The sequence below is a fragment of the Cupressus sempervirens genome, chromosome 1, assembly GCF_028749045.1.
Source record: "Cupressus sempervirens isolate cs-2001-9-10 chromosome 1, ASM2874904v1, whole genome shotgun sequence".
NCBI lineage: Eukaryota > Viridiplantae > Streptophyta > Pinopsida > Cupressales > Cupressaceae > Cupressus > Cupressus sempervirens.
In genome coordinates this window covers 266,025,968-266,053,302 of record NC_143118.1, presented here as the reverse complement: position 1 = coordinate 266,053,302, position 27,335 = coordinate 266,025,968, and positions in this window count along the sequence as shown.

Here is a 27,335-nt window from a genome sequence, read left to right as displayed (position 1 = left end):
TAATTCTTCCTTCATTGCTTGAATCCAGTGATCATCTTTACATGCTTCATTTGCACTCTTAGTTTCAACTTGAGAAATCAAACATATTTCTTCATTAACTCTGTTTGTCTTTGATTCCAATTATCTTCTTTGGAGGGTGATTCTTTGTTAGATTCTTGATAGGGGTAGGAGTTGACATCTCAACTCTTATCTCATATCTAGGTTTAGATATCTACTCTCCCCTTTTCTCAACAATTAATACATCATTTTGCAAATCATTATTAGTCTCAAAGAAAACTTCTACATCCTGTCTAACAATTCTAGAATTATCTTCTTCAATAATGGTTACTAAAGCTAGCTCTTCTTTTACTTCGCCTTCCTTAACAACTCCAGACATATTATCTTCATCAAAAAGTGAACTCTTTCTAGATTTTTTTGCTCTTATGAGACATCTTGATGAAAAGTGACCTAACTATTTGCATGTCAAACAAATAATTTTTTTCATACCTTCTGGTTCCCTTTCATAAGTAGATCAATACCTTCCTCAATCTTCTTTTCTTCTTCGCAGAAGGATCTAACCTATTCTTTTGTATGCAACATTTGGGTTCTGAATTAGTGCTTAGATCTTTACACATATATGGTAACTCACCAAGAAGCTCTATATTTTATGGGATGAAATTTCCACTATTTGAATTTGGACTATCTTTTCTTTCCATGATCTCCGAAAGCTGTTAAGCTTATCCTTCAAGATCCTAGTTCTTTGATACTAATTGTTAGTATATATAGTCCACCAATATAACTGAGAGGGGGGGGTGGGGTGTGTGAATTACTTATCTGACTATTATCATAATTATCAACTTTAAAAAAACTTAACTGTGTGATTAATATAATCAAAAACCACAACAAGATAGTCATACACAATAACACCAAAAATGTTAACTAGGAAAAACCTTGATCAAAGTGAAAACCTCGGTGGGGATGGTACCCACAAGATGATGTACTAATATAAACATTCCTTGTTAGGGGATGGACCATATTAGGAGTCTATTATAACATTCAGTACATATTAGTCCCTATAAGGAGACTTTGAATCACTGTTAGGAGATTCCAATCCTATTAGGAGTTGTGCCAACCTTGTTAGGAGTTGTGGAAGACAACTAGACCCACTATCTAAATAGCTTCAAGGTTAAGACGAAAGAACCCACTATCCAAATGATCTCTATATTATTCCTTGTAGAATAATATAAATGAATAGTACTTCCTTCCTTTTTCCTATCAACTAGACCTTTGTTCCTTTGGATCTTGTAACCAGATCAAAAAAATACATCCAATAATCCTTTAGATCACTTACTCACATTCAATAAACACTCTCCTCCTTCTTGCAATTCGCAATTCTTAGTTCGTACAATGCTTAATACTCAATACAAATAAGAAAAACATCTTTCCTTTATACCATATCTTCAAAATAATTCCTTGAGTTAGCCTTGAGGTTTGCCCAATTAATTATAATAAGATAATAAATTAATTATAATTACAATAGCACTGTCAGCTCGTAGTCTGCACAAAATTTCAAACATGTGATATTAGGGCTTGTGCACTTGCTGACATCACCAACATATTGTCCTCTATCACTAGCTGATTGTGCATCTCTTCATTGCATCTTAGATGTAAGATAGCACAAAAAATCAGGAACTAATGCTTTGTTTCTGTACTACTCTCTATAATTCAGGTGCAACTTCTGTACATGTTAGACTTACATGATATGCATTGAGCCACATCATCAAGATGAAATGTTGAACATGTCCATGACTACATATCACTAGACAAGCAACACTTTGTCCATACAACTACAATCTCTCTCTGTTAATTTGCTAGCCTTCACAAACTTGCTGCTATGTTGACATCAATGACAAACATAGTCATGAATGCAACATTTCAATACTCTCCAATGCTTAGGATACTCACCCAAAGTAGTATCATCAACATTCATGCTAACATTTTCTATAGACACCTAAAATCCTTTAGAAAATAAAGTATTTTTATTTTCTAAAAAAGTCCCTGATGACATCATAATTAATTAATTAATTTTTTTTTTTGCTATTAAATCCCTTTATCTTAATTAAAAATATTTAATTAAGGAATCCCTCCCAAAAATGTTTAAATCTTATTTAAACACTATTTCCTTATTTATTAATTATTTAATTAATAAATTGACCAAAAATCCCCAAAAAAAAAAAATAAATTATTTTTTGCCCAAAACTTGGCCAATTTCCTTAAGACCACTAACCTCTTCCAAAATCTTCTAATCCTTCTTTAATTTTGATTAAAGGCCAATCCCATCATTTCCTTACCCTAATTGCAACTCAAAATATTTAATTAAGATTAAATATTAATCCTCATATTTATTAATTATGTTTTAATGAATATCTCCTCAACCCAAACCTTTAAGATAAATAAACTTTATTTATCCTCATCCTAGGAAGTTCTAGACTCTTCTAGAAAGTCTTCATCCTCATCCAAAGCCTATCCCTAAATCTTCCATTTAGCCTAATCCACCCCATCCACCCATACTAACCAAGTTTAATTACCAACTCACCCACCCTCATTAAATGCCATCCACTTGCCCATCTCTAACATCCCTAATCTAATCCTAAATCCATCCCTAATCCTACACTTAATCATTTGCACAATCCTAAACAAGCTTAAGACTTTCCTAAGCCAAGCCAAAGTCTTCCCTCAAAATATCCCAACCACCAAGCCATCAATGCCCTTACAAAGCTATAAATGACTCTTACAAGCCCATTCATTGCTCTTACAAGCCATTATGAGGGTCTTTATGAGCTTTGAGCCTCCTTTGTTGACCCCTCAACCCCTCTTGCTCTAACCAATGACCCTGTGACATGTGTCACTCCTTGATTAGCTGTAAGGAAGCACAATCCATGTGCTCTCCTCTCATTCATTCTGAGCCCTCCATAAGATTTTCCCCATCCTTTCATCTTAGCCCTCAAACCCTCAAGCCCTTAGCCTATAAATTGGATCTCCTCCCAAGCCATTTCAACACAATCCTTAAGCTAAAGTTATAATGTTAGTTTGAGAAGCCAAAATCCATACTTTTTACATATATCCACATCCAAATCCTAACATCCATTGAAGCAAATTTAAAGCCCTTTGAGCATACATACCAATCCTTTGCTTAGACTCATCTACCAAGCAAAGAGTGAAATCCTATTGGGAGAGTCCATTCATTTGGCTCACATTCTTAATTAGGGGTTTCTCTTTAGTCTCTCATATATGTTATATTGATCTTGTTAGTTAATGCTTTGGTTTTTAAATAGATTAGTGTTTTCTTGCTAACATATTAGTGTATACATTTTCCACATTGCCATTTTGTTTTCTTCAATTACATCTTTTCTTTGACATCTAATATTCTTCACTTTATCCACCACAGGGTAAGCTGCACCATCATCATTTCTGTTTTAGCATCTCTGTGGGTTACTAATCCCTGCACTTTTTATTTTATTATTAAAAAAAAGAAAAAAAAAAGTATAAATAAAATTTTAACTTTTGGTGGTTCCATAGAGTAGAAGTTTTTCTAAGCATTTTTATGCCTATGAAAAAGAACAAAAAAAGTTGATTTTATTTTTCCCATAGTTAAGCTTCAATTTTTGAGATTTTTGGGTGACTAATCAAATTAGCTTTTTGTAGCTTTGCAAATTGGAGCATCTATGAAACCACTAACCATGTTTCTTGCAGGTTCTCCTTACATGGTTTAATGCTCTTGGAAAATGAATTTGAATGTTTAAACACTTGTCTTTGAATGCATGTTGCTAAAATGAACTTGAATGTTTAAACACTTGTCTTTGAATGCGTGTTGCTAAAATGAACTTGAATGTTTAAACACTTGTCTTTGAATGTATGTCACTCAAACACAATCTTGAATGCAAAAGGTCAATTAATCATTACAATATCTCACACTTCATCTTTTGGGGCATAAAAAGAATCCACATTTTAGAAACTTTCTAAGTTATAAAAAAAAATAAAGACATTTTGAGTGAATTTGTTGTTGGACTCACCTTCTTTAATCACCCATCATTATAACCATTGGTTGCAATATCAACGCCATATATGGGGCTGGGTCTACCTAAGAAGGTGTTAAGTGCTTCACAAAAATCAAATTCCACTCACTTGAGTTTTTATTGGTTTTTCTAAGACAGAAAATTTCTTGAATGCACATTAGTCTCGCTAACACTTCATTTGGGCATAAAAATTGAAAAAATCTTGACGTGGAGGGACTCCAGCCGTGTGCTTGAAATCAAGCTTTACACAAATCTTTGTTTTGGGCTTAAAACAAAACCACACTCAATCTTGAATGCCTTAAAGAAAATCAATCGATACTTGACGTGGAGGGCCTCCGGGCGCGCGAGTTTATTTTCTTGTTGACCCTAACTCTTCTTCTTGCTTGCATTCTTCGATAGATTTTACTTTTGTTGATGCTTCAAAATTGGAGTAAACATTGTATCTTAAACATGAGTGCTTGCAAATTCTAGATCAGAAAATTTAAGCATCAGTTGGAAAAGAACTCTGTCTTTTAGCCCAAGATCATCCAAGTCTTCTCTCCCCTTGTCATCTTTCGAGGCCATCTTGGGTGCATAAGATTAGGATCCAAAATCTTGTTTAAGTTTTAGGAGGCCTACTTGGGGATTTCATCACCCCTTGGGATGACCTCAACTCTAGCGTTTCAGCAGAGTACAAAGATTAGGAGGTGAATCCAAAGACACCTCTCTTGGAATCAAGATTTTGTCACTTGGGCTAAGCCTCAAGGAACTTTATACCCTTGAGAAGTGAAAGAGGAGAAGTGGGTTACTGCTCCTCTCAGCTGTGTGACATTGTTTTTGTTTCATCTATGGATTTGGACCTCATGTACCTTCGGTATATTGAGGACTCCCTAGCTAAACCAACTGTCAACCTTGTAGATAACCATCTAGGATGTTAATGTGTTTGAAGTGACTGATCAAAACATTTGTAGAAAATACACACTCCATGGCGCAAGTATCACATTCTGAGAATCAAAAACTTCTATCTGGTTATTCCTATCTATTGCTTGATCTTTTACTTGTTGAATGAATGTTTTCCAAACTTGGTCAATCCTAGCTTAGGGCACACTTAGCGTAGTCACTGCTTGTTTCAAAAGTTGAACAAGTTGAAGGAAAACAACCATGATCTCTCAAAGCCAAACAGATTCAAAAATTTATGTTAGAACAACCCAAACCCAAACAGAAGTTTCACAAAGCCAAACTCAAGCCCTCTCAGGCATACCAAGAAATTTTAGCCAAGAGAAAGGAAGTAACACCAAGCCCTCAAATTGCCAAACTCCACAAAGCAGAAGACAAAGCTACCGACGAAGCCCATCAAGACGCCTGGTTAGATCACACTATTAAATTTAGCAAGCATCCAGGAGTTAACCTTGCTTATGCCTTACCAACTAGGCATGATTTCTATGATTAGACCCCCTTGTTTCTCCACATCTTCTTGCATAAGCTTCACCTTAGAGTCATCCTTGTAGGTAAGCCAACCATTCTAGGTTATCCCTTTAAAGCATTTTAGCTCATCCATCTCATTTAGAACCAAACCATCTAGCTAGCAATCAAAAAATTCACACCCAAGCCTTCAGAATTGTTGTCACCTTGCCAAGAGTTTTCCATTCCTACCATCTTGCAAATCCACCAGCCTCACCAAGGTTATCCCTTTGACAGAGCTTTGTCTAGGGTAATCTAGCTTTTGTCTCTTGTTATCCCTGATCACCTTGAGCTAAAGGTTGGGATCCATAAGTGGTCAATCTTGTGTTTTTCCTAAAGGATCATCAGTCTATCCTTAAGTTGACACAATCACCACCAAGCTTGCACATAGGAAAGTAGACCTTTTATGCTTTGGCAACATATCTTTGAAGTTAGAATCCCCAACCCAATCCTCCTTATGTTTGTCATATAGCTTTGCCTTAACCTAGGAAATCATTTGCATAGAAAAGCCTTCCCCTTTTGCATCCATCAACATTGTTGCATCTCATCCCTAGGAACATTCTGCATTTTCATGCCACCCGTCACTCGCTTAGCCAAGAATAAGAAGGAAATAATGGAGCCTTATCATTTGGATCAAACAACATTGCTCCCCTTGAGCACACAACCATCCTTCAGCCCAGAGAACACTATACCATCACCTACTGACATTGAAGCTTTCATGAAGCAACCAAGAAATGTAGTATTGGTGAACGCCATTATAGACAAGAACAAAGAAACAATCATGGCTAACTTTTGAAGGGACAATATAGGAGCCTTCGACTTTGGAAGACCTCCTCCCTTATCAGATCCATCTCACCCATTGTTTGGACAACTACCACTCCCAATAGGCTCTTATGATTTAGATTATCCTCAATATGTGCCAAAAGAAGAGCCTCAAGCCAATCCTTATGATCCAACAGACCCAAACATACCAACCTCCACTCAAGTTGAAATCTCCCTTTCACAAGCCAATCCAGCCACCACCACTCCACCAAAACACCTCATCATTCACTCCCTTCACTATTGCTACTGCTGCTCTCCAACCCAGCCTTCCAAATCCACCCATATCCCAAATAAGTGCTAGCATCTTTGCCCAACCTCAACAATATACAACCGGGATGCCACCCATGGGGCCAAGTAATCAACCTTTCATCACCCCCAGCTTGTTTACCTAAGCTCAAAGCACAATTCCATCATTTCCATTGGGTCCTTGGAGCTCAGTGCCATCAACCACAAATCCACAAGCTACTGCCCTCACTCCACAAAGCTATCAAACCCCACAAGCTACTACCAATGTTTTGCCAAGCTCTCAAGTGACCCAAGCTCTTGCCACCCCTCTACCAAGCTTTCAAATCCAGCCACCAAGCTATCAAACCCCATCAGTTGCATTTCCAAGCTTTCGATTCCCACCACCTCCACCACCAACTAATCCATTACCTCCTATTACTAACTATTTTTCTATGCCACTTCTAGGAGGAAATCCACCACCACCAACCACCAATTACTTGGCCTCTTTTGCGATGTAGATAACTTCCCAAATGGGGGCACAACCCACATATATTGGTCAAACTCCTCAAATCCAAAGTCAAGTTCCACAAGCTCCCTGATCCTTTCCCCAAGCTTCATAACCATCTTATACCTTACCTCCACAAAGAAATCCATTTATCCCACAACTAGGTTATGTTCCTCAATCCTAACCTCAAATCCAATATCCGTAGCAAGCCTCGCAACACATGCAGCAATATGTGCCATCTCCACCTCAACAACCCATCATCCACCATTCAGTTTCCCAAGCCATGTACAATCCCTACTAGCCCATACCTCAAAGCCATCCATATTCCATTACCCCATCTAGCACATACCTACCTCAGGGCACTGCTACATTGGGGGCACCCCAGCCATCACCCATTAATTCAAAATGGGAAGCCATGAAGACAACTTTGAAGAACATCTAGGAGGGAAATGATCCAAAAACCTTCAAGTTTGAGAATGTGTGCCCTTACCCATTTGACAGAGCCATTACCATGACACCATTTCCCAAACACTTTGAGATACCCAAGTTTGACAAATTCAGGGGAAAAGGGGACCCTATCACACATATCAAAGAATTTTACATGCACTGCCAAGAAGTGGCATACGGTGATGTCTTCCTCTTGCATCTCTTTCCCAAAAGCTTGGCTGGACCAACTCTTGAATGGTTTTATAGAATCCCATATGGCACAATTAAAAACTTTGCTGAATTGTCTGAGGCATTTGTAGCCCAATATGCCCATCTTGTTGAAATAGAGCTATTAGTAGTTGATCTTGTCCACACTAAGCAAAAAGGTGGAGAAAGCCTTCCTGAATATCTACAAAGATGGCAAACCCTTACCACCTGCATATCTTGCACCTTACCAGAACGCCATTTGGTGAAAATGTTTATTGATAATGCCCATCCTAGCTTGGCTCACGGCATGACCATGAACTTTTTGCAGACCTACAAAGATATCAAAGAAAAAGGAATGATCCTTGAGCAAGGACTCATTAAAGATGGTGTGGTCAAGATTTAAAAAGAGGGCAACCAAAATCAATCACATTCCAATGACAAGTCTAGGTATTGAAACAAAAACAAGCACGTTGCAACAGATGGGGTTACTGATACGAGACATGTGAATATTTTTGGTCCTTCCCAAAATCAGTCCAACCCACCGTATCAACCAAATAATCAACAAGCTATCAACTACCAACAACAGAATCACCAAAGCTATCAAAGCCACAATCCAAGACCCAACTTTTAAGGGTCTAGCAATCAAGCTAATGCCATCAATGTAGCTACAAGACCAAAGCCTAAGTTCCAACCTGCACCTAGAAACTATACACCCCTTGGTGAGCCATTGGATGTCATTTTTGAGAAATTGACTAAGGAAAACCTCATCAAATTTCCTCCTACCCGGCAAATTGACCCAAGCCAATCCAAATCTACATGGCACAAAGACAATGAGTACTGCAAATTTCATAGGGTAAAAGGTCACACCACCCTCAGATGCATGAAACTGAAAGCTTATGTGCAGGACCTCATTGATTGGAAAGAAATCATCGTTGGTGCCCAAACCTCTCCAAATGCAGGCTTACAGATCTATCAAAATGCTTTTCCTCCTGACAACAACCAAAATCCTGGAAAAGCACCTATCCAAATTGACAACAACAATACCAACAATCGCTAACCAAACCAACAACATGGGAAGAATAATGACCACACGTCATCCTACATAGACTATGGTAGCCTCATCGGTTGTATATCTGAAAAAGAGCCTTCTATCAATGTTATCAATATCTAAGGCCCACACAATGAGTGTGTAGTCACCACCAAAAGAGTGCGATTGAACATTGTAGCCCCATCAGTCCCATTAGCACTATCAACCCTAGCAGTATCATCAGCTCTGTCTCCACACTAGTCTTGTGTACAAAAACATCCTTGATAGTGCTCTCATAGAATCTTGTGTCCCTTCAAATATCAACGCTACTGATTTTCATAATCTCGTTGGACACCTATCCTATTCATGTGCCCTATCATTCAAACTCACTGACATAATCGTGGTCGAGCTAGATCAGACCCTTCCACTTTGCATAGCCATCATGGTATCCAATTTTGCCATAAAAAGAGTAATGATAGATAATGGATCAGCCTTGAATATTTGTACCCTAAAATTCATAAAACAAGCTGGGTATACTGAGGTAGATATCATCAGTGAGGTTATCACCATCAAAGCTTATGACAACTTGGAAAGAACCACAAAAGGAACTATTTTGCTGCCAATCAAGGTTGAGCCAATCATCCAAGAAACACTCTACCATGTTATTGATCTAAACCTACCATTTAACATCCTCTTTGGTCACCCATGGATTCATTCCATGAAAGCCGTTCCATCCACTTACCATTAGTGCGTCAAATTTTTGCATCAGGGCACTAAGGTAACCATCCACGCTGATCCAGAACCCTTTACTTACTACAATGCGGTTGAAGCTTCATATGAAAACCATTGCCTTGGAATTGATATCGACACAACCATCGCCAGTTCATCCCACACTTGTAATGACCCAAAAACCATCCTCGCCTCCACCCTATCTATTGTGAAGATCAATAACAAAGGCTATGGAGAGTATAGTCTGTCAGATGCATTTGCTATCAGGGCACTCCCACTTGATCCACATGCCCATGGATGACCGCCATATCACAAAGCTAAGGAGATTCCACCTCCTTGATACAAACAATTTGGCCGAACAACCTTTGTATCCTCGAAAATCCCTCTTCATGAGGAGCTCACTCCAGATATCAACAATTGGTTACATAAGGATGCACCTCCAAGAAATCAAGCACGCCTTGATCACTTCAGCTAGAAGTATCCCCAAGAACATAAGCTCATCACTAAAAAATGGAACTATCAAGGTGGTGGTCTAGGACCAGAAGAAAGAGGCATGCAGTGCCTAATCGAAGCACACAAGTGGGAAATGAAGTCAGGTCTTGGCTTTGGCATACCCACAACTGGGGGCACCAATGAGAACGATCACACTTTTTCAAACATTCACCGTGACCTTGTCGAAATCGAAGACATTCTTGAGGAAGTTGAAAAGAGAACTTACGATGATATCCCAAACCAAATCTTCCTCAGATACTCTATTCTCCAAGAACTATCCATCCATTTCATTGACCTACCACTCGCCCATCCATGCCTCATAGATTGGGACCAACCAAGCATCATACACATTGATGAGTTCACATCAGAGGAAGTGCTTTTGAGATTCATGGGAGCTGAAACTCCTCACAAGAAAATAAAGCCAGATTTTGCCTATATCTATAAGCTAGATCCCAAGGGGTATTTTGGAGAAAATCCCCAACCTAGTTTCGATACACCCAAAACTAGAACTAAGGTGAATCCAGGACTAGCTAAGGCAGTGAAGAGAGCCCCTTAGTAGGAAAATCTAGAGTCACAAGCAGAACATGAGGATTTAGCATTGCCTCCTCAAGATAATCGACCATAGGTGTCTTCTATTCTAATTGACGATACTAGAGAAGTCAATATTGGTTTCTTTAGAGATCCCTAGACTTGTTTACATTGTTGCATCCCTATCGCAAGACCAAGCTGACCTCCTCTTTGAGGTCTTAAGAGAGAACATTGGCCGATTTGCATGGTCATACCAGGACATGCCAGGACTTGATCCAAAGCTTGTAGTTCATCATCTTGTAGTCGATCCAAAGATCAAGCCCATTAGACAAAAGCTTAGAAAAATGCACCCCAAGGTGGCATTACTGGTCAAAGTTGAGTTAGAAAGAATGTTAGTTGCTAAGGTTATCTGACCTATCAACTACTCAGAGTGGATCTCCAACATGGTCCTCGTCACTAAACCTTCTGGTGACATTAGAATCTACACTGATTTCAGAGATCTTAACAAAGCTTGTCCAAAAGATGATTTTCCCTTGCCCAACATAGATATGATTGTAGATCTTACAGCTGGACATGAAATTTTATCCCTCATGGATGGATTTTCTGGGTATAATCAAATCAAGATTGCAATAGAGGATCAACATAAGATAGCATTGACTACCCCTTGGGGAACCTTTTGCTACAACATGATGCCTTTTGGCCTAAAGAATGTAGGGGCTACCTATCAAAGAGCTATGACAACCGTTTTCCATGATCTTATCCATAGCATTTTGGAGGATTATGTGGATGATATCTTGGTCAAATCTCATACCTTCATGGATCATCTTGCTGACCTAGAGAAATTCTTTGATAGGTTAGCCACATATCATCTCATGTTGAATCCCAAGAAGTGTGTCTTTGGGGTCACATCTGGCAAGCTTCTAGGCTTTATAGTTTCTAAATGAGGTATAGAGATCGACCCCAAGAAGGTCAAAGCTATCTTAGACATGCCTCCTTCCTAGACACTATGACAACTTCACACTCTTCAAGGAAAGCTTCAATCCGTTTGGTGCTTCATCTTCAGCTTGCAGATAAGTGTACGCCATTTGCACATTTACTAAGGAAGGATGAAAACTTCAAGTGGGATCCTTTATGTCAACGCACCTTCAATCAGCTCAAGCAGTATCTCGCCAATCCCCCTATCTTGGTTCCACTAGTTCCTGGTCATCCCTTGATCTTCTACATATTAGCAACGCCTAATGCTCTAGGGGCACTTCTAGCAGAGCTCGATGACTATGACAGAGAAAGAGCCATCTAATACATTGGTAGAACCCTAGTTGGTAATGAACTCAATTATACTCCTATGGAAAAAGCTTGTTTGGTAGTTGTTTTCTCAACTCAAAAAATTTTCCACTACATGCTAAGTCATACCATCCAACTAGTCTCCAAGATCGACCCTCTCAAGTATATGCTCTCTAGAATAGCACTTACAGGCCGTTTGGCCAAATGGGTTATGCTCCTTAGCGAATTTGATATCCAATATGTGGATAGAAAGGCAATCAAAGGGAAAGCTATAACAGATCACCTAGCTGATGTGCCTCTAGTAGATACATATCCTTTGATCACAGAATTTTCAGATGAGCATATCTATCTAATTGAAGAACAACCCCCATGGAAACTTTATTTTGATGGCTCATACACATCTCATGGATCAGGGGTAGGAATATTGTTGGTCACACCTCAAGGAGATTACATTCCAAAAGCTTTTAAGCTACAATTCCCTGGCACCAACAATATAGCTGAATATGAGGCTCTCATAGCAGGATTAAAGATAGCTGCAAAATGGAACATCACTGAGTTACAAATCTTTGGCGATTCTCAGCTCATCATCAAGCTAGCCCTACATGAATATCAAACCAAAGAAAAAAAGCTATTACCCTACAAAGAGCTAGTTGATTAGCTAACATAGCATTTTACAAAGCTTTAGTTTACACAAGTGCCTTGAATGCAGAATAAGGTAGAAAACGCTATGGCTACTATTAGCTCGCTCTTGGAAATTCCCCAAGCAACTACATAGTATGAGTTTTTAGTCGAGCAACTCCTCACACCCGCCTATGCGAATGATGATTCAAATCGTGTTTGTATCTTGGTCTCCAATCCCCTTGCTACCATGAGATTCATGCTTACCTTAAAGATGGTATCATCTCCCCTCACCTCACATGTACCCAACACCAAAACCTCATCCGAAAATCATCTCACTATGTTATCATAGCCAATACCCTATATCGTCGAGGTTATCATGATACTCTCTCTAGGTGTTTAGACCAACATAAGGCCGCGATGGCATTAAAAGAAGTACACTCCAAACTTTACAGTGCCCACACGAGTGGTATTGTCCTAACACAAAAAATCCTTAGAGCAGGCTACTATTGGCCTACCATTGAAGAAGACTCCAATGACTTTGTCAAAAAGTGTCTCCCATGTTAGCAACATGCAAATCTTGTGCACGCTCTAGCACAAGATCTACAACCTATTGCACCACCTTGGCCTTTCACTTGTTGGGGCCTTGATCTAGTTGGAACTATCACACCTCTCTCATCTAATGGACATAAATGGATAATAATAGCTATAGACTATTTCACTAAGTGGGTGGAAGCAGTCTCCCTAGTCTCAGCTATAGGAGTTTAGGTCTCCAAGTTCATCTTGTAACACATTGTTTGCCACTTCAGCATCCCATCCACCATCTTCACCGACCACATCGGTAACTTTGAAAATCTCAACATGGAAGAATTATGCACTTCCCTTTGCATCCATCACCACTTTTCTAGCCCATATTTCCCACAAGGTAACCGCCAGGTAGAGGCAACTAACAAAACCCTCCTCAAAATCCTAAAGAAAGTTGTCAATGATTCTGGCCGTGATTGACACCTACAAATAAATCTAGCCCTATGGGCCTATCGAACTTCCTTCTATACATCTACAGGCACAACTCCATACTCCTTAGTCTATGGTGCCGAAGTAGTACTACTCATAGAGGTTGAACTTCCCTCCTTGCGCATATCTTTGCAAGGGCAAATATCAGATGAAGAATATAGAGTAGCTCGGCTCACCCAGCTAGATCTCTTAGATGAGAAGCGACAACAAGCCTATGATCATCTCATAGTCTATCAAACTCATCTCAAAAGAAATTTCAACAAGAAGGTGCTTCCATGAAACTTTTAGCTAGGCGACATGGTCCTCAAAGAAAATATGAAAGTCCAAGCTGATTGAGAAAAGAAAGGCAAGTTTGAACCTACATGGCTTGGTCCTTATATTGTCACTGCATCCTTTGGCTCTGAAGCCTATTAGCTATCTACATTGAAAGGAGAACTCTTGAATGATCCTACTAACATCATTCATCTCAAGAAGTTCTATGCTTGAAGATCCTTGGTATACCCAACTTTTGAAAAATACAAAAAAAATAGTAAAGAGAAATAAGCGTCCAATGGTGAAAAATTGGCAATTCAAGTGCCTTGGATAGGTACCTTGGTGAAAACCTGGTAATTCAGGCACCTTGTGTACTAAGACTAATCCATTATCTATCACTATCCTATCCTCATCCATTCACCCACCATCCCATAAAACACCTGCTTGTTCCCTTGGTGTTCCAACCAAATATCCAAAATCTAATGAAGCTTGTAAATACCTCCTGTACAGCTTGTAAATCTTGTACCTCAGCTTGTAAATCTTGTACCCCAGCTTGTAAATCTTGTATCATCCCTTGTATCATAGCTTGTATATCCAAATCTTGTCCAAATATTGTCCCATATTCTAGCTTGTATTATATACCAAAGCTTGTATCCTAGTTTGTATCCTATCACATGCACACAAAGAATCCCATTTTCCTAAGCTTTTCGCAAATCATCTACCTATCCACCTCTCAACTACAACTATCCATCTAACACACTCTAATACATTTCCATCTCACAAAACCAAAACATGAACAACCTTATACATTTGTAACATATCTGGGTTTGTCAGCTTGTACATCCTCTTTAGCTTAGTACCATTGTATCTATCCAGCTTTTGTGTCCTTGATCAACATCTTGCACACATCACACAACCCTTGGTTAGCTATCCCAATGCATCTTTTAGCTAGATCTCCTATCACCAAAGTGTTACCCTTCTTAGTTTAGCTTGCTAGATGCATCACTCATCCAGATCCATTAGCTTAGGTGCTCTCCGATAGATCCTTGTAGGATATAGCTTTCCTCATGTCTGATCTTGGTCCGTTAGTATCTCATCCCACCCATCTCATTGGCAAACGGTTCTCTTTTGAATTTTTGCTTTCTTTTGATTTTGAATCTTCCCTTTTGGGTCTTGATGTATCTTTTCCAAACAATCTTTTTGTTCCTTCCTCAAGGTTGCCACGATCTTCCATATCATGGTATACTGCAAATGGGGCAATCTGGGTGTAAGGTCTTGATCAAGTCTTTTGTTTATTTTTTCTTTTCTGCTTGTGGGTTACCCAGTGTCAGTTCCACTCTAATTCTTTCGAGATTCATGTGTGATGTTGGGGCAATCCTTGCGTGTTTGTTTTGAGTCAGTTCGTCGGTCCTCTAGACAATTGGTGAAAAGGCCTTGATGTTCTTGGTAAACTTGGCAATTAACCAATAGTCCTATAGAAAATCTAGTGCTCAACTACATGGTGGTACTTCTCTTTGAAGTGTCCCCCTGATCAAAAAGCTTCAATGGAATCCCTTCATCTCCATTATCCCCCACCCATATCCAACATCTATCTCTCCTACCCTAGCTTATGCATCACTATCTCTTTGAATCAATATTCACTTTTAGCTTTAGGGATCCACAATCCTAGTCTTAGGGATCCACCAATCCAATCAATCCACCAAGCCTCATCTTTTGAGATCCACAATCCTAGTCCTAGGGATCTCCGAAAACCATCTTCCACCAATCTGATTCTTTGAAATCCTATTGCATTAGCTTTATAATCCCCTCATCCTTCTCCCTATCCTGGATTCCTTTTTATAGCGTTCCACTCCTTCATCCTCCACCTTCCCTAAAGTCTTAAGCTTGCTTCCTCTTGTGCCTCTGATTCTCCCTTTATCATTCTCCCGTAGTGAGAGTTTGAGCTAATTCAGCCCCTTCTCTTTGCTAATCTGAGTCTCCTTACTCATCCTGAATTCTTGTATTTTTCAAGAAACTGTCGAGCCTCGCTTTCTCTCCTCGCCGCCTTCTTGAGGGGGCATCGCGCAATCCATTCTCTCCTCTTTTGCTCTAGCCTTGGGCATCTTATTTTCTTATCTTTGATGCCATGCCACTTGCGGCATCACATTAAAGAGGGGCAAAATGTAGACACCTAAAATCCTTTAGAAAATAAAGTATTTTTATTTTCTAAAAAAGTCCCCGATGACATCATAATTAATTAATTATTTTTTTGCCATTAAATCCCTTTATCTTAATTAAAAATATTTAATTAAGGAATCCCTCCCAAAAATGTTTAAATCTTATTTCAACATTATTTCTTTATTTATTAATTATTTAATTAATAAATTGACCAAAAATCTCAAAAAAATAAATAATTAATTTATTTTTTGCCCAAAACTTGGCCAATTTCCTTAAGACCACTAACCTCTTCCAAAATTTTCTAATCCTTCTTTAATTTTGATTAAAGGCTAATCCCATCATTTCCTTACCCTAATCGCAACTCAAAATATTTAATTAAGATTAAATATTAATCCTCATATTTATTAATTATGTTTTAATGAATATCTCCTCAACCCAAACCTTTAAGATAAATAAAATTTATTTATCCTCATCCTAGGAAGTTCTAGACTCTTCTAGAAAGTCTTCATCCTCATCCTAAGCCTATCCCTAAATCCTCCATTTAGCCTAATCCACCCCATCCACCCATACTAACCAAGTTTAGCTACTAACTCACCCACCCTCATTAAATGCCATCCACTTGCCCATATCTAACATCCCTAATCTAATCCTAAATCCATCCCTAATCCTACCCTTAATCATTTGCACAATCCTAAACAAGCTTAAGACTTTCCTAAGCCAAGCCAAAGTCTTCCCTCAAAATATCCCAACCACCAAGCCATCAATGCCCTTACAAAGTCATAAATGACTCTTATAAGTCCATTCATTGCTCTTACAAGCCATTATGAGAGTCTTTATGAGCTTTGAGCCTCCTTTGTTGACCCCTCAACCCCTCTTGCTCTAACCAATGACCCTGTGACATGTGTCACTCCCTAATTGGCTATAAGGAAGCACAATCCATGTGCTCTCCTCTCATGCAATCTGAGCCCTCCATAAAATTTTCTCCATCCTTGCATCTTAGCCCTCAAACCCTCAAGCCCTTAGCCTATAAATTGGATCCCCTCCCAAGCCATTTCAACACAATCCTTAAGCTAAAGTTATAATGTTATTTTGAGAAGCCAAAATCCATACTTTTTACATACATCCACATCCAAATCCTAACATCCATTGAAGCAATTTTGAAGCCCTTTGAGCATACATACCAATCCTTTGCTTAGACTCATCTACCAAGAAAAGAGTGAAATCCTATTGGGAGATTCCATTCATTTGGCTCGCATTCCTAATTAGGGGTTCCTCTTTAGTCTCTCATATATTTTATATTGATATTGTTAGTTAATGCTTTGATTTTTAAATATATTGGTGTTTTCTTGCTAACATATTAGTGTATACATTTTCCACATTGCCATTTTATTTGCTTCAGTTACATCTTTTCTTTGACATCTAATAGTCTTCACTTTATCCACCATAGGGTAAGTAGTCACTTGGTGAAAAATTTATTTTGTGATCTCCAGTAGTCCACCCTCTAGCCACAAATTCATCTCATGTACTCAACTTAGAACAATCTTTATCTATTCTACTTTGAAAACCTTGGGAAAATCTAGGGCATGGGTGACTCCTACCTTGATGATGTACTTGTAATCCTCCTCCTATTTCCCATCAATGCACAAGCTTTTATATGCATTCCTCAGTTCAAAATCACCTACTTTACCTATCTTGCACATATTGCATGACCTAACATTATGAATCACAATAACCCTAGGAAGCATTGATGATAGGGTACTAGTAGTATCACCCTTCATTGCAATCTCTAGACATGCCTTAAAGTTTGGGGGTTTAACATATTCATCATGAATCAATTGCACATCACTAACCTTTAATGCTTCACCATTCTCTATAATTGAACTTGATGCCATTTTCACATTTGGGGTATAAAACTTTGAATTCTTCTTGTCCTGGAGTCAACACAACCTTCAAATCACTGTCAATTACTGACAACACATTGTAAGACCTTTTCACAAATTGCTTAACTAAATTCTCTAGAAATGCTCTTTCTCTATTGGCTCTTGAAATATTAAACGCAAGGTATTTGAAATGATTGGAAAAAATTCATTATAACTATCAAAAATTTTAATTTTAGGGCCTCATAAATGTCTCATACACATAGTAGGTGTATTACAGTTTGTCTTGACCTTACACTTCCTTTAGCCTTCAACTCAGCTAATGTACTAACTCAGTCAATACTAGAAATCTTACTTGGCTACTTAACTCTTTCATTTCTCAATGTTGATACTCAACAATTATTAACTTTTCAAGTTGATATCCACATACTTTACTTAGTTTACACTTTAAATCTATCCTAACACATCTCACAATATGCACATTTGGACTTTTGCACTTTCAATATTAGGAATCGATGTACGATTTAGTAAATTAAAATATAGTTCTATATATACCTCTTTATTTAGTTTGTGATAGGGAAATCACCTAATCCATTAGATTGGTTGATTACAACTTCACCATTTGTGCTATTGCCTTCATCAGATTTCTTCTTCTATGTTTGATTCATCTAGTTTCTCAATCCTTTCGAATTAACCTTTCCTTTTTTCTATTTTTTCCTTCATTATTGGATGCTGATGCTTGGTTCATACAATCTTTGCTGAAGTGATCAAATTTTTGACAATTAAAAAAATCAAGACCAAAATTTTGCTAGTTTCTTATTCTTCCTCTGAGATGTATCCTTGCACAATTTTCTGCAATATATCCATATTTCTTATCTAACTAACAATTGAAACAAGTATTTTAATCCCAATTTGTAGTATTGCCTTCCCTAGTTTCTTTTCCTTGACCTTTAGGTTTCCAACTATGTTTTGCATTAGATCTACAATCTTGTGGCTTGTGACTATACTTTTGACATGTGTAGCAATAACCTTCAAATCTAGATGTATCTTGTTTCTTATTGGTCTTTGATCTACATTCATGTGTTTGATGTCCATGCTATACATTACAATTGAAACAATTACCATTGAATTTAGGCTTAGGATTTAACTTCCTGTTTTTCTCCTGCCAACATTTTTTGTATGGCTTAGTTTTCCACAGTGATCACATGTAGCTTCTTGTTCTTTGGTTTTGGATTCCTTTGTATTCCATGCCTTGATGATTCTCCTTGATCGCTAGATGATATGAACTTGGTATAACCTAATCTAGTAGTGACACAAGGTCTTCTTTGTGCTTTTAGCTACTCATCAAGTTGTCTCATAGCTTCTCCTAATCTATTCATTCTTTCAATGTTTTCCTTTTCAACTCTCAGCTCAGATTTCAATTGATTGTTTTCAAATGTAAGATTTATAATCTCTTCCACCTTCCTAAAAATCTCATGATTGACACTTAATAGCCAATTGACAATGTCAAATTGATTGTGAGTCAACCTTTGTACTTCTTAATCCTCTCATCAAGAATTCTAGCTGCATGTATTTTGTCTTTATCAACCATTACCTTGTCTTCTTCAACCTTTTTCTTTTTTTTAGTAACTTCACATAGCCTTACTGATTTTATTTCATGTTCTCTTTTCAATGCTCTTGTCTCTTTATTTGGGATGTTATTCTTCTCCAATAGATATGCTATTGTTGCATTAGTTTTATTGGATTTTCTTTCATCACATAAGTCCTCAATGCTTTCTTCCTTATATTGTGTGTCATTTTGCTAGATTTCCATCTCCTTCCTTCTCTTCAAGGATTTATTTAGTTCCTTCTTTGTAGCCTTGATTTTCTCAAATGCAAGATGTAAATCAAGCTTTTGATTCTTAGTCAACTTTCCTAGTTTGTAAGGTTCTATCTCCAAGATCTTTAAATCTCAAGTGGTTAGACTTCTTCCTTAGAGAAATCAGCTCTAATACCAATTGTTGGAAATCTAACAAGGAAAGTAGGATGCTAAGAGGGGGAGGTGGGGTTGTGAGTTAGGATCTATAAAAGTTATATCACTTCAAACATGAATCACATTCACCATATGTCTCAACCTCAACCTTAACTTGTATGATCATATATCAACATGTAATATAAGATCTAACATATAATAATATGAATATCACATATAAGAAATAGATCAACACATAACACCACATATGGTAACACAGAAACCCTCCAAGGTGAAGGTAAAATTGTGGTGGGGATGACAACCACAAATATTTACTACTACAACAACAAAGTGTGTTTTTTAGGGCTACAAAGCTTGATCACTTTTGATGATCTACCCCGTGAGGCATTTGCCCTTCTAAGAGCTTACAAGATTGTTAAGTATACCTTGATTAAAGGATTCTTACAATGAACAATAAAGTGGGCACTCTGTTAGGAGGTTTACAATAGGCTTGTTAGGACCACTCTATTAAGAGATTCACCTGATAAAATAGTGAGAATGTAATTAGTACCATGATCCTTCAGTTTGCACTTGATTATTGATGACAGATCTTCTCTTTCTAATATTCAATCACCTCTATGTGACATATATACTTTATCTCCTCTTTACACTTCTTGGTCACTTTAGTCCTTTAGCTGCACAATCCTCTCTCTTATAACTTCAACAATAATGAAATCCTAACTTAAACCCTTCTTTTATAGCCATTTGATGAAGCTTCTATATCCCAATCAATGATTAGGATTCATTCATTTTTATGCTTGACCTTTTCATTCTTTTGATTGGTTGATCACACAACATAGGGATTAGTGATCCATAATTCCAGACATAATTATCCCCATGATTAAGTCCTCAATAATATGAATACACTTCCAACTTGACAAAATGGTTTACCTATGATTTTGTGTCATTTGAAACTCAAATACAAAATTGTGTTACTTGGCTCATATGGCTTTTGACACTCGATTCTTCTTGTTCTTTCATGTTGTCCCTCAACATGAACTTAACTTAGCCAAAAATGAATCTACCTTATGAATTTCTTGGTGCATTTTGTCTCTTGAATCACTTGGAACCACTAAAATGATTGATGATGCTTATCTACACTCAACAACTATAATTGCATCAACACACACTAAACTTATTCAATTCTCTACTTGATAGCTCAACTTGTATAGTGGCTTGGTCATAGTGATGAATGATCAACATTGCCTAGTAAATTACTATGTGTTTTTCACTAATAGACAATTGCCTTTAGGGTCAACAACACTAAGCTTTTGACCTCCTTGTCAAGGTTACTAATAAAATGTCAAAAACTCACTCTGAGTCTAATATCAACTTTTCTAGCCTCTTACTACAAGGTACCCTTTGATGAAGTGCTAGACTCCCTTTGAATATGTTATCATCCTTCTAACCTCCAAGTATGAAGTCATGTCATTCTTTCCTAGTTCAATATGTATCATGATATCATAAGTCCTTCCAACTTACATACATAAAACTTTTTCCTATGAATCATAGTTTTTTAATTTCTAAATTTTTTGATCAGCTAAGAATCCATCTCAACATTAGCTACTCCCTCTGAATCAATACAACCAAGATCATCAAAGTTTTAATCAAGCATATTTTCTACATGCTACCTCTCTTTGTCCAAGGTTGCCTCTAATGAATTGTCAAAATCCCTCTTAATAGAGAAGGATGCTTCATAGTCTTAATCATTAAAGATATTCACTTCAAGAGCATCACATTATCTTGCATGATTATTAGATGACTAACGAATTCAAGATCAAAACTTCTTTGGAGCACTATCACGAGATTCTGTTCTGCACAATATCTAGTAGTATTCCTAAAGCATCAATGTTCTTTTCCCAAAAGAAGATCCTTGATGGTGTCTCCTCTTTGAAATCTCCCCTCTAAGAATAGTTAAAATGGGAATGAAAAATTATTTATTATTTACCCCCTTGAATATAAAATTACCACTCTTATATTCAAACAATTTTGCATCATATCAAATATGGCAAATTGCTTTATGTTCTTCTTTTTCTTCTTTGCAAAGAATCATCCCTTGGGATCATGAAGAATAAGAACATAATAAAGAAAATAGATCTTACATTACGTATAGGAATATAGTTAAGAGACTAACTATGATACACAAATAAAAGTAGTATTCAAGAGGTAATAACAACCAATACTTATTTCAAGATGTTCATTAACATCCTTCCTAATGGATCACTAGTGAGAATATCAATTCCTACACTATAACCAATTCTGGGTTGAATGCATTCCTAGCAACCTCAAGCTCTTTGTCCAAGTGATCCAGGTACTCCTCATTCAAAGTACTGCTTTGTATTTTTACCTTTTGTTTAATGTGTCATGTTGCTTCAAAATCTTGAAGATAGATCTCATTATTATACATGTTCAACCATTCTTCAACAAAGCATTATTCTCCAGCTATCACAATATTTTTCTTCTAATTGAATGGACACCTTTCATGTGTTTAATAAAAAAGAGAGTTGTAAGTCCCAAAATTTTCTTATATAAATTTGGCTATCATTTCTAAATTTTCCTTCTTTACCTTATTCTATATAACTTTGAATTATATTTTAATAAAATAATTGTGGGCTACATTAAATCTAGTCAAATCAAATGGTGACAAGAACATTGACACAACACATAATGCACCTTAGCATTGTGGGCTTCAACATGGATCTAATCATGGCCCTTTTTGGATTTCAACTGTGTACACTTATCTCATGAGAAATCACACAAAACCATCCCCATTACATTACATTACCATGTCCTCACATGATAGAGATTTTCATCATAGTGAACAAGAAACTTCTATATGCAACTCTATTGGCTAAAGCATAAGGGTCTTGAGGATGGCTTAAACATCACACACTATGCTTAATTCCTAGACCAAAAGTGTTAAATAGTCAAAGTTTATTTTTTTTCCTCACTTAATTCTTCCCTTAGTGTGATGTTTAAAGGTGGCCCACATCTTGAGGTATCGTTAGCCTCACACAACAAACATCAACACAATCTATGACTCATTCCCTTGGATCTATCATGCACAATGGAGATAAATGTTGATGCACTCACTTGTGCCTACCTTTGATCTGCACAACACACACTATCTTGCAATAGGTGGAAGTCACAACATATTTTAGAAGCTTATCTTTATTAATTGTGGCTTGACTATGCTTTGTCCCAATTTCAAAAGTCCAAGAACTAAGTTATATGGGTCCCTAAGCCTTCACAGTCCTTTGATATCCAATCTTGTGGATATAAAATATTCTCTATCCTTTTTTATGGCTCATGGTTCTTGAAGAAAGTCACAATAATTTACAGAGACCACTTTTGCACGGAATGAGTTAAACATCACACGCTAAGCTCAACTCCTAGACCAAAAGTGTTAAATACTCAAAGTTGACTTTTTTTCCTAAGCTTAATTCTTCCCTTAGTGTGTTATGTTTAAGGGTGGCCCTTTTGCACTATATTTATTCCTGCCAACCTTTTTTTTTTGTTTTTGTGATCTCATATTTCCAAAGTTTGATTATCAACATCCCATCTTGTGGACATAGGGATATAAAATATGCTCCATCCTTTGTTTGTCATGGCTCATGGTTCTTGATATATTTTGCAATATCTTTATTCCTACTATATTATTTATTTGTTTATGATATGATATTTCCAAAGTTTGATTATCATACTCATTAGTGCAAATTGAAAACTATGGCATTCCTTGAGGGTATGTTTCCTAAATTTCCCTGGTCATACTAAGATAATAAGTGCATTGAGAAGTTTTATAACATTGAATAAAAATAATCTATATCACCCTTTCATTCCACCATCAAGAACTGCATTTTTTTAATTTGGGAAAGAATGCCAAGAAAGCCATCATTCACTCTATGAGAATCAACACCAACAAAAACTCTATCGAAACTAGTTGGAGTCAAACTCATGTTATATTTGTCAACAAATTATTGGATTTAAATGACAGTTCATGTGTTCCAAGTTACCTTCTCAAATCATATGTGTGTGTACACACACACACGCGCGTAGGCACACACACACACACACATGTATATATGTATGTATGTATGTATAGATATATGTGTGTGTGTGTGTATACAGAGTGTATACAGACAGACACACACACACACGCACACACATATCTATACATACATACATACATATATACATGTGTGTGTGTGTGTGTGTATACACAAAATGTATTTAATATATTTGCATAAATGTTAAATATCTTCAATGCATTTTATCTAACTAAAACTACAATAACAAATTGACAGTTTTAACCAATGACTTTGGCCTCCTAGTTATCAAAATAAAAAATGACTACCTACTAATTATATAAATAAATATAATCTAACCAAAACGTGGAACATGGTGTATACAAACATAGTGATAACATAAAACACAAACCTTCATATTTACTACAGTTTATAGAAACACAATTAATAAAGAAATGAAAATTGAGAATTTATAAAAAACATAAATTTACCAAAATCGTTAGAGATGTTATCTTCTATTATTTGATCACGCAAAATATTATTTCTCTAATAGAATTCAAGGTGTAATAGTAAAGAGATACAAAAATTAAGGTACTACATTTCAACTGGTTCAATAAGGATTTGTTGTACATGATTCTTCATATCTTTGGTAGAAATGCTAAATCCATCTCTTTCATTGTAGAAAACTTAAAAACATCTTGACATGTCATAAGAAAAATGCTTGGTGAAATGGAACACCATCATTCTTCAAATACTCCAAGTTAAATTCTTTCAAATGTTCATCTAGCAATAATTGAAGATACTTCAAAGCATCTTTCTCAGTAGATTTTGGGTGCTCTTTTAAATAGCATGCTATAGATGAAGTGACTTCTCCATAATTTTCTTTAGCCTTCAAAATAAAACAAATGACATTTAGTTTGATAAATAGTTATAATATAAATATTGATAGAGCATTTTCCTTATATAATTTCTTACACCTATAAAATTATTATTTCAATTGATGTGTTATTACATACCTTGAAGGTCCTAGTATCACCTCTTAATGTAAGAGTCAATCCAAAAAGATAATTGAACTTAGATGGGTGATCGATATTTTGGAATTCACTTTCTAGAACTACATCTGATCTTAATAAAGCTTGTAATGTTGTTACACAAAAGCCTGAACTCTCTATTCCATTTTCTAAAAATTCTTTCAAGTTCGACATGTGGCCAATGGAAAGCCACTCAATTTCTTGCATCATAGCATCCAAACAGTCATTTCACTACACATGAAAAAATATTTTACTCAAATACAATTGTGAAATTTTATATGATTATTTATAACATTAATTAAAAGAAAGTAATTATGAGAGGGACCTAGCCAAATATTTAATAATGCATCATTAACAAATATAAATATTCAAAATCCATAATATATAGTTAATATTAAGAGATTTGTAATTATACAACATTTTGAGTATTTTGGAGGGTGTTACGACCTTGAATCTTCGTTGCCTCTTGTGCACTTTCATTAATATCATCATAAAGTGTAGAGTATACAATTTTCATATATTCTGGAGGAGAGGAATCCCACCTAAATAGCATTTCAATTCTACATATCATTATTTGCATTACAAAAATATAAATGTTTAGCATTCATATTTCTTAAAGGAATACTTACTTCTTGAAAAGTTTCATAAATTGTTTAAGTTCTTCAATAGAATCGTAGGTGTTATAGATATCATCAACTATTGTTGCATGGGCAAAATATTTTACAAAGGCAATTCTAAAACCTGAATATATAGGTTCTCCAGTAATTGCACATCCTTAAAAGAGATATTCAATGTGTTTATGACGACAAAAGTCCAATTTATTCAACCCTGAATCCTTCCACCATCTAAAAATCACAAAAAATTAAAAGTTCAAAAGTGTAAGATATAAAAGGAATATTATGTGAATTCAATTTTATAAATTATCAAAAACAAAACCAAAACAAAGATTTTTCAATAAAAATAAATTTATTATCTCTATTCTAGAATTAGACAAAAACCACAGCTGTACATATTCTAACACCTCTACAAGGTGAAATATTCACAATGCCCACAAATTTTTAATCTTTTATTAAAAAACAAACTAGGAGTTCATGCAGTTGCATGTTTTTGTGCATGTAACAATTAGTTGATAGTCATTGTTACTATTTGAATTTAATATTATAAGTTCAAACAAAATTTGATATTTAAAAAAAATAAAAGATATTAAAATTATATTATATTTTCCAAATCTTCACATATATTAAAATTTATCATAAAAATAAATTTATGATAATATAAAAATAAGACAATATATTTATAAATATACAAAATACAAGATAATATATGATTACTATTTATATTATAATTCTTTCTATGAGTTTATCTTGTACAAATTACTTTTTAAATGTTTATTTTTTAAAATTTTAAAAAATCTTTAAAATGTCATTCATCATAACTAATTAGAAAATACAATAAATACAACAAATCAATTAAAAAATAAAAATAACTTAATTTCTATTTTTAAATAATATGAAGAGTGTTCAAAAAGTTGAAATCGTTTGAACAAGCAATGCTAATTACTTTTAAAGGAAGATTTGCATGATTCCAATTTCATTTTTAGAAATTTTCTATAATATTAAAAAAGGTCGATTAAAAAAAAATTCTATTAGAAAATCGAATGGAAAGAAAAAAATCGATCTGAAAATATTTCTAGCAAAAGTTTAGATTTTGGTAGCCTATCGTCTAATATATATATATATATATATATATATATATATATATATATATATATATATATATGGTATTTATTATTTAGCCAAAAAAAGATTTTTTTTTTGATAATCAGCCGAAGCCTAGATTATTTATCATTCATTATTATTATTATTAGATTATTTATTATTATGTGTTAATCTTGAGCAAATTTGAACCCAAGACCTCCCCAATGAGAGGCTCGCAATTTACCGATGCATTGTAGGCTCTTGCCCACCCAAAAAAAGAGTTACGCAATAGATACTTATGTTCATTTTAATTTTTACCCCTTTCCAAGTAGAGGAAATGCTAAACAACATGGGTGAATTTGATTTCTTGATTAAGCATTTAGTTTCAATTTTGAGTCTCCACTTTATTGCGAAGAAAGATTCCTTTATCGAACTTCCTCCCTTTGTTTAAGAACTGTGTATTGTGATTTTGCATTTTGAATATCTATCAAAAGAGAACATCGATTGGATGTGAAGGTTGTTTAATGATTTGACTCTTGACATAGCTATGCATGTCAAACCTTGCCTCTTTGTTCTACCAATGTCAATTTTTTCTTTCTGTAGTGTTATCCCTTGAGAATTGTGGATTGTTGTAGCCTACACCATGATTAGTAGTATTTCCTTTGATTTCCTAGTGACATGAGAATTATTGGTATAGTTTTGGGATCATCCTTATTCCATGGTGGACTATGGTAATTATTGATCCTCAATGCAACATATGCTAACTCCATTTACCAATCTTGCTTGTGTCCATATGTTCGCTGTTAACATTATGTATTGGCCTTCACAAAGGAGGATTTTCTTCTCCACTTCTTCATCAATGACACCATTTTCTATTGTGCTTTTGATGCTTGTTGCAACATGGTGAACAATTTGT